This window comes from Nomascus leucogenys, chromosome 17, assembly GCF_006542625.1.
Source record: "Nomascus leucogenys isolate Asia chromosome 17, Asia_NLE_v1, whole genome shotgun sequence".
Lineage (NCBI taxonomy): Eukaryota > Metazoa > Chordata > Mammalia > Primates > Hylobatidae > Nomascus > Nomascus leucogenys.
Genome location: NC_044397.1, coordinates 40,200,245 through 40,206,340, shown reverse-complemented (window position 1 = coordinate 40,206,340; position 6,096 = coordinate 40,200,245). Strand labels below are relative to the sequence as shown.

At 49.4% G+C, this 6,096-nt stretch overlaps 1 protein-coding gene across 3 annotated transcripts in view; it reads right to left on the bottom strand.

Moving 5' to 3' along the window:
• Positions 1-3,077: 3,077 nt before the first annotated feature.
• Positions 3,078-6,096, bottom strand: part of FKBP6 (FKBP prolyl isomerase 6) — a 31,016-nt gene continuing 27,997 nt past the window's right edge. For all 3 annotated transcript variants that reach the window (XM_030796306.1, XM_030796309.1, XM_003276599.4), the window contains one exon: positions 3,078-3,523. The gene's annotated coding sequence lies outside the window, so the exon portion shown is untranslated. The remainder of the gene's footprint in view (positions 3,524-6,096) is intronic.

Here is a 6,096-nt window from a genome sequence, read left to right as displayed (position 1 = left end):
TGCACTCCAGCCTCTCAGCCTGGGCAACAGAGCGAGACTGTGTCTCAAAGAAAAAAAAAAAAAGCCATAGAGTCCTCCCCAGGCAGCTGTGCTGGGGTCTCTTTCACCAGTCCCTCTGAAGGCCTCACAGCGGCCTCCAATTTTATGACCTCATCAGCAACGGTGCAATGAATGAACATCCTTTTAGTCCACAAGTGTGCATGTCTTTGAAGGCAGAGTCCTACAAGCAGAAGTGCTGCATGCAGTGTTTTCTTCCATTTTTAATATTAAGTCAGAAGAGTGACTTCCTGAAACACCCATCTCTTCACTGCACTTCTGTGCTGAAGTCCTTGCAAAAACCCTCTTCCAAGGAAAAGCCTAGAAAGGAGGCTGGACAGGGGGTGGGCAGTGATCAGTCAGCTCCCACCACTGCAGGCTGCAGGGGGCATGCCTGTGCTGTGGGGCAGGAGGCTGGGCTGGGAACAGGGAGCCAGGCCACAAGAAATGAGGCAGAGGAGGTCCAGGAAGGTAACCACAGCGCCATTTAGAGATGACGGGGCTGACCTTTAGAAAGACCATTCCAGGGGCTGGGTGTGGTGACTCATGCTGATAATCCCAGCACACTTTGGGAGGCCAAGGTGGGAGGATTGCTTGAGTACAGGAGTTCGAGACCAGTCTGGACAACATGGTGAAACCCCATCTCTACTAAAAATACTAAAAAACATTAGTTGGGCACAGTGGTGTGCACCTGTAGTTCCAGCTACTCAGGAGGCTGAGGCAGGAGAATCACTTGAACCCGGGAGGTGGAGGTTGCAGTGAGCCAAGATTGCAGCACTGCGCTCCAGCCTGGGCAACAGAGTGAGACTCCATCAAAAACAAACAAACTCTTTTTTTTTTGGTCCTTATTTACAATTGTGATGTTTTTTATGTTTTTTTTTTCTTTCCTTTTTTTTAAGTCCTAGGGTACATGTGCAAAATGTGCAGGTTTGTTACATATGTATACATGTGCCATGTTGGTGTGCTGCACCCATTAACTCATCATTTACATTAGGTATATCTCCTAATGCTTTCCCTCCCGCCTCCCCCTACCCCACGACAGGCCCCGGTGTGTGATATTCCATTCCCTGTGTCCAAGTGTTCTCATTGTTCAATTCCCACCTATGAGTGAGAACATGCAGTGTTTGGTTTTTTGTTCTTGCGATAGTTTGCTGAGAATGATGGTTTCCAGCTTCATCCATGTCCCTACAAAGGACATGAACTCATCCTTTTTTATGGCTGCATAGTATTCCATGGTGTATATGTGCCACATTTTCTTCATCCAGTCTATCATTGATAGACATTTGGGTTGGTTCCAAGTTTTTGCTATTGTGAATAGTGCCGTAATAAACATATGTGTGCATGTGCCTTTATAGCAGCATGATTTATATTCCTTTGGGTATATACCCAGTAATGGGATGGCTGGGTCAAATGGTATTTATAATTTTAGATCCTTGAGGAATCGCCACATTGTCTTCCACAATGGTTGAACTAGTTTACAGTCCCACCAACAGTGTAAAAGTGTTCCTATTTCTCCACATCCTCTCCAGCACCTGTTGATTCCTGACTTTTTAATGATGGCCATTCTAACTGGTGTGAGATGGTATCTCATTGTGGTTTTGATTTGTATTTCTCTGATGGCCAGTGATGACGAGCATTTTTTCATGTGTCTGTTGGCTGCATAAATGTCTTCTTTTGAGAAGTGTCTGTTCATATCCTTCGCCCACTTTTTGACGGGGTTGACAAACTTTTAAAAAGACTGTTCTGGCTGTATGGGCATGTTAGAGAAGGCTGAAAAGAGATAGCTGGGCAGGTGACAGTGCTGGTGGCTGATGCAGGGCTCAGCAGCAGGCTGGGCAGAGTATGGTGTGGGGTCTGGGCCTTCCTGAATCGGGAGGGACTAAGGGACGTCTCATGCCAGATGAAGCCAGACCATGGTCATGACGCCTGGAGGTGTAAATGCGGGAAACATCTCCAAATTCCTCATGACCTCTGAGAAAGCCACTCTTCTGGAGCCACCACTCCAGCAACGTGGGTTGAAGGGAGCACTACTCCCCCAGGACTTGGTTTCTGCTCTCTAAGCCGATTCTGTCAGAAGGTGAGGCCCTGGAAGGTGGAGGCACAGGCCAAGGGCCTCCTAGGCCAGGCAGCACACCCAGCCCTGGAGAACAACCCATGGCCTGGATGGGTCCCTTTCCAAGCCCTTCGCTGCTGGGTTACATCTGAAATGCTCTGAAGTGTTTTTGGGGTGGTGGGAGGCAGGCAGTGAAGAGAGTGCAACCAATGGGCAGCCTTCCCAAAAGAGGAGCCAGGAAATCCCAGAGCTGGAAGCTTGGAAATTCAAGGAAGACAGTGTCTTGGGGAAGAGGAAGTTTCAGAGTAGTAAAGTCAGGTCCGATCGGGACAAAGAAATGCCTGCTGGATCCGATGGCCCGGGCAAGTCAGCAGAGAGATGGGACGGCAGCGGGGCAAGGAGTCACTAGCTGAGAGTGGAGAAGCCAGTGTAGATGGCACCCTTGAGGAAGGAGGGCCCGGGAGGGTGACCAAGGTCAGGGAGGATAATGAGAGGGGACATGGGGCTGGGAAAGGCTTCAGGGGCAGTGTGGGCACTGTGGGGGAGACCTGGAGGCACAGCTGTGGGTACTCGTGAAGGCTGAGAGGTGGGGCAGAACAGGGGAAGGGAGCCTCCTGCCTCAGCCCCACGAGGGAGTGTGGGACCCTGGGAAAGGCTCAGAGAAGCCTGTGTGGGGCAGGGAGCCCGGGATGTCGGGGTATGGGAGGGTGAGGTGGTCTCAGGGCTGTGTGTGGCAGGGGGCCCGGGGTGTTGGGGTACAGGAGGGTGAAGTGGCTTCAATTTTCCGTTAAGCTGCTGGCATCAGCTCCCCACACTGGGAGCGGGCTTAGGGAACCCCAAGCCTGGTGTGCAGTGTTTCATTATCAGGCGAATCAGAACCGCTGGCTCCAGAGCTTGAGCCCCAGCCCCACTGGCAAATGGCCTCCCTCTGCCCGCCTGGGGACTCTGGAAGCTTAGCTGAGTCCACACAATTCACTTATACTGGATCTTGCAAGGACAAGGAAGTGTTTTATTTATTTACAACAAAAACATTTGTAACATAATTCTCTCTTCAAAACAGAGAACCCTACAAAATACACAAAGCAATCTCTAATGGTGTTGACTCAGGGACATTCGCAGCCGGAAGCAGGGCTGGGACTGGGAGGGAAGCCAAGGACTAATTCCGTCTAAAAAAACAAGAAACTGCCTTAAAAAAAGTAGCAGTGTTCTACTTGTCAGTATCTGTGCTTTCCCCTCCCTTCTGTTACGAACACGGAAAACAGAAAACAGCACCTGTGAAAACACGTTTCAGCCGCGTCCGTCAGAGATGCGGCCGCAGGACATTCCAGCCCCTGCTCCTGGAAGGTGGCTGCCACGGCTGCGCTGGGGAGCTCTCTTCCACTCCTCCAACGATGGAGAACCACAGCTGTTTCCCCTTGTTGGTAGGTGAAGAACCTGGGAATCAAACAGCCATTAAAAACATCTCGGGACTCAGCAGCTGCCACACGAAGTCACAGTCATGTGTGCTGAGGGCTAGCGGCTGAGGTCAGGGAAGGGCATGGCCAGTGACCAGACAGGAGCCAAGAGACAGATGCCATCACTGTGTGGCCCTACTAGATGGGCTCTGGGAAACTTTTTTTTGTTTGTTTTGAGACAGAGCCTTACTCTGTCACCCAGCTGGAGTGCAGTAGCACAGGCTCTGCTCACTGCAACCTCTGCCTCCCGGGTTCAAGCGATTCTCCTGCCTCAGCCTCCTGAGTAGCTGGGATTACAGGCATGCACCACCACGCCTGACTGCTTTTTTTTTTTTTTTTTGCATTTTTAGTAGAGACAGGATTTTGCCATGTTGGCCAGGCTGGTCTCGAACTCCTGACCTCAAGTGATCTGCCTGCCTCGGCCTCTCAAAGTGCTGGGATTACAGGTGTGAGCTACCCTTTCCCTTCTCTTTCCTCCCTACCCCAATATAACCAAAGGAGCCAGCACCTGAGAGAGGCAAGAGGAGGTGGGGTGTCAGGAACAGACCCCTTTCCAGTCAGACTTCCAGAACCATAGGCAACGGGACAGAAGTAACTAACGACTGAGGTGGTGGCCAGGTGCATTGGCTCACACCTGTAATCCCAGCAGTTTGGGAGGCCGAGGCGGGTGGATCGCTTGACATCAGTAGTTCGAGACCAGCCTGGCCAACATGATTAAACCCCATCTCTACTAAAAATACAAAAATTAGCCAGGCGTGGTGGTGGGTGCCTGTAATCCCAGCTACTTGGGAGGCTAAGGCAGGGAGAATTGCTTATACCCGGGAGGCAGAGGTTGCAGTGAGCCGAGATCACGCCACTGCACTCCTGCCTGAGTGACAGAGTGAGACTCCGTCTCAAAAACAAACAAAAAAAACCAAACCAAACAAAAAAAAACCAAACAAACATTTCCGTAATATGATAAGAAAAAAATACGGCTCAGCCAAAGCCAGCATGGTGTTTAATGGTGGAGCGAGCAGCAGCTCCATTATAGTCATGAGGCACGCCCATTGCTACTAGCTGTTCTGGAAGCGGGCACCCCACCATCAGGCTCTGAATAAGACATGAGAGGAGGGCCAGGCACAGTGGCTCACACCTGTAATCCCAGCACTTTGGGAGGCCAAGCTGGGGGGATCACCTGAGGTCAGGAGTTCAAAACCAACCTGGCCAACATGGTGAAACCTCATTTCTACTAAAAGTACAAAAATTAGCTGGGTATGGTGGCAGGCACCTGTAATCCCAGCTACTCGGGAGGCTGAGGCAGGAGAATTTCTTGAACCCAGGAGGCAGAGGTTGCAGTGAGCCGAGATCGTGCCATTGCACTCCAGCCTGGGTGACAAGAGTGAAACTCTGTCTTGCGAGGGGAAACAAAAAAGATACAAGAGGAGAAGACAAAATGACCATTACCTGCATATGGTATCACATGCCTGGTGCATGCAGTGAAGCTGCTGATAGAACTCACAGAACTGATGACAGAGTTATCAAAAATAACTAAAAAACATCAGAAAGGTGTTTGGTTACAGAGAAACAATTAGGCAATTTACAGGAAGGCCACCGCAGTCTGGAAACATGTGAACAGAGACCTGGTCAGGGAACTGCTAATGCTAGTAATGAGATCCTATTTGAGATACACCAACCTGGCAAATATTAAAAAGTCTAGCAGTCCAAATGATGGCAAAGTGATGGAATGGAACCTCTCAGACACTACCAAGGGCAAACTGGTACAGCCACTGGAGAGGTCAGTTTAGCACGACCTAGTTCAGGCAAAGACACACCCATCACAACCAGTGATAGGACTTTGACTGTCACAGAAAAGTCAGGCGTGAGGATAACTCCATGACCGTTCTGTCTGTCTATCTAATCTCTACCTACCTGCCTACTAATCACTGTTAAAACTATTTCCATATCCTGACAGGATGGAATGCTATCCAGCCACTTCATAAAAATGAGGTAGTTCTCTTTGTGTTAACTTAGAAAATACTCAAAATGTAATAAAAATATATTCTAGTACAAAATGTATAATTCTTTTTGTGGACAAGTTACATATACACTCACATTTTTTTTTTTTTTTTTTTTTTTTGAGACACAGTCTCGCTCTGTTGCCCAGGCTGGAGTACGGTGGTACGATCTCCGCTTACTGGAAGCTCCGCCTCCTGGGTTCAAGCCACTTCCTTGCCTCAGCCTCCCGAGAAGCTGGGACCACAGGCGCCTGCCACCACACTCGGCTAATGTTTTGTATTTTTAGTAGAGACGGAGTTTCACTGTGTTAGCCAGGATGGTCTCGATCTCCTGACCTCGTGATCTGCCTGCCTCGGCCTCCCAAAGTACTGGGATTACAGGTGTGAGCCACCGCGCCCGGCTGGCATGTGGCATTTTTATAATTCAAAATTAAGTACTACCAAAAAATCGGAAGGTGGGTACAGGAACAGCAGAAAGATGTTCATTGTCAAGCCTGGGTAATGATACATGGGTAGTGATCATGTTATCGTTTTTTTTTTTTAATTTTTGGAGACGTTT